Genomic DNA, 3001 nt, shown 5'->3' on the forward strand with positions numbered 1-3001 from the left:
CGGCGGCCCTCTGCCCCGTCCGTGCGCGCCGCTCCCCTCCGCGGCTGCCCTCGGCTCGGCGCGCCTCTCTTTGTCTGCCTGGTCTCCGCCGCCCGCGCGCCCGGGCTGGCCGCCTCTGTCTCCCCGGCTCTCTCGGCGGGGCCGACTCGACTCCCTCCCTGCCTCGCCCGCAGTCTGTCTCTCGCTCTCTGGGTGTCTGACTCCCTGTTGCACCTCCTGTCTCCGGCTCCTGCCATCTGTCACCTTTGGCTTGTTTCCCCATTTCTGCCTCTGGGACCCCCTTTTCCTGGCCGGTGCCCTCTCGGCTTCTCTCGGGATCACCAGCTCCTCACAGCTTCGGTTTCCTTGCCCCCGTGGCCTCTGCACCCTCCCACTCCCACAGCCTTCCCCTGCAGCTCACTTGCCCTCCCCACGACTCAGAGGCCTGTGGCCTGGCCTGTCTGGCCTCACCAGGCCAGCCTCCACCCCTCAGCCTGCCTCCACATGGGTGCTGATGGGGGTTGATGACTGGGAGCAGCAAGAAGGGGCAGAGGAGGGAAAGGGAGCATAGGGTAAGAAGTGAGCGTGGTGCGGGGGGGGGGGGGGGGCGCGGGGGCGCCGGGGGGGAAGGGGGGGGGGGGGGGGGGGGGGGGTGGGCTTGATGGGCCCAGGCGCTACTGGATGATGGTGGAAATAAGTAGTCAGGAGTGAATGACCAGACGAGACCCATTCTTCCCTACACCCTTTAGGAGCGGGGCAGAGAGGATGGCCACATTTGGCATCAGGGGGTCCACAGAGTACCAGAGGGAGGTGATGTCATCAAGGTTTGCTGCTCTCCTGAGGGTCGGCCGGAGAGTGGGGTCCTTCCTGAGGAACCAGAGCAGGGCCAGTCCCTTCTAAGGAGGGAGACAGAGCAAGCAAGAAGAGCCATTTTGTTTCTTGTGCAGAACCAGACTCCGTTGTCTCCTCTCCCTCTCCGCTCTCTTTCTTATCCCGGCTTGGGCCTCTCAGCATACGGAGGCTGCCATTTACCAGATGCTACGTGCCCATGCAGATTTCTGGGGGAAGAGGATTCCTGACAAAGGGAGCAGCAAGGGCGAAGGCCCTGACGAGAGCATGTGTGGCACGTTGGAGGAACAGCAATGAGGCTGATGCGGCCGGAGCAGAGAGAGTAAGAAAAGAGACTAGGTGATGGGTCCAAGAGCTAAGGGGAGCCAGACCGCGTAGGGACCAGTGAGTCACAGGGAGGCCTGTGACTCAGCTTTCACGCTGAGTAAGATGGGAAGACACTGGAGGGGACTAAGCAGGGGAGTGACATGACCTACCTTGTATTTCTATAGAAAATTCTTACTCCTCTGCTGAGACTAGATTGAGCAAACAAGTGAGGAGCAGGGAGGGCTATTAGGAGCCTCCTGCCACCCCAGGTCAGAGATGATGGTGGCCTGGACCACTGACATGGCAGTGGAAGTGGTGACGACTAGTCACAGTCTGGTTATACTTTGCAGAGAGAGCCAAGGAATTTGCTGATGGGCCAGATGGAGGGTGTGAGAGAGAGAATGGAGTCAGGGTGAGACCAGGGATTTGGCCTGAGTGACTAAAACCATGGAGTCACCACCATGAACTGACATGGAGACAACCTCAGGAGAAGCTGGCTTTGGGAGGGGGTCAGTGTGGGATATGTTAGGTTTGAGATGCCTACTAAGCATCCCGAGCAGGGGTGTCTGATGGGCAGATGGATACCCAGGGCTGGAGTTCAATAGGGAAGGTCAGGCTGGAGACACAAATTTGGGAGTCATCAGTGACACTGAGTGAGATGCCCTGAGGAGTGAATGCAGATGGGAAATAGAGGACATCCAGTGACTACGTCCAGGCATTTCAGTATTTAGAAGTTGTGGAGTTGCAAAAAAAAAAAAACAAAACAAAAATACCCCCGAAATGCAGAGACATCACAGCAAGTAAGATTTGGGGATGGGTGGGGTGGGGTGGGCAGCCCCTCACTGGCCTGTATCTAGATAGTCCCAACTCACTCCCTGGGTCTCGACTTTATTCCCCTCCAAACTCCACACACCAACCAGACTGGCCACCTCATGCCACGCCTGCTCAAGGACTGATGAGAGCTGCCGAAGCTCAGCATTCTGGTCTCAGAGCCAGGGAAAGAGAATTGGGGTGAGAAAGGACTCGATCTTGGTTTGCCTTTACTGCTTTGCCGGTAGAGAAACTGAGGCCTGAGAGACAGTGTCTCGTCTAAGGTCTCTGTGTCAGTAGGTGGCCAGGGCTCCCGAGACATAGTTGAAAGCTCTCTATATCACCGCACGTGCTGCCTTTTGGACCACTTCTCAACAAGCAACAAATGTTTACTGAGTGCCTGATTATCCCCAGTCTGTGCAGAATAGCAACGGAGGACTCTGAGGGCCCCAGGAGAAACAGATGATGCAAGTTTTGTCCTCAAGAAGCTTGAACTAAGGACCCCGAATAATTTTCCCATCTCTTCACCTTCATTCCTTATGACTTCCCAAATTGGACTCTCTTCTTCCCCACTTTATGCCCTAGGTCTTTCCTTCCCTCCAACCCCTGCTCCAACACTTTCTTCTAGAAGTGTCCCCAGATCACCATGGATTACCCTACCACCGGGTAGCTCAGGCCCCACACCTAAGGATCTGGCATCTTTAGCTCTCTTCCCCTCATCTCTCATACTCTGTCCATATGCAAGTTCTCTCAGCCTTCTCACCAAATATATCCCACATCTGACCATGTCTCCCAATCTCTACTTGAACAGTCCTAGCCGGACACTCTTTGTCCCACCTGCACTGCTGACCACAACAGCTCCCTGACAGGCCCCCCTGCCTGTCCCCCTGCACATTCTCCACACAGCCGTCTCTCACCTGAAGCCCCCACCCCATCTTCTAAGTCTGTGTGCTGCTTACTAGTCCTGTGCCCTTCAAACCAGTCCCTCTGCCCGGTGTGACCTCTCTTCTCCCCTCTCAGCTCCTGGGGTGGAGCGGTAGAGGGGCTGGGGCTGTCC

This window comes from Neomonachus schauinslandi, chromosome 5 (genome assembly GCF_002201575.2).
Source record: "Neomonachus schauinslandi chromosome 5, ASM220157v2, whole genome shotgun sequence".
NCBI classification, from domain to species: domain Eukaryota; kingdom Metazoa; phylum Chordata; class Mammalia; order Carnivora; family Phocidae; genus Neomonachus; species Neomonachus schauinslandi.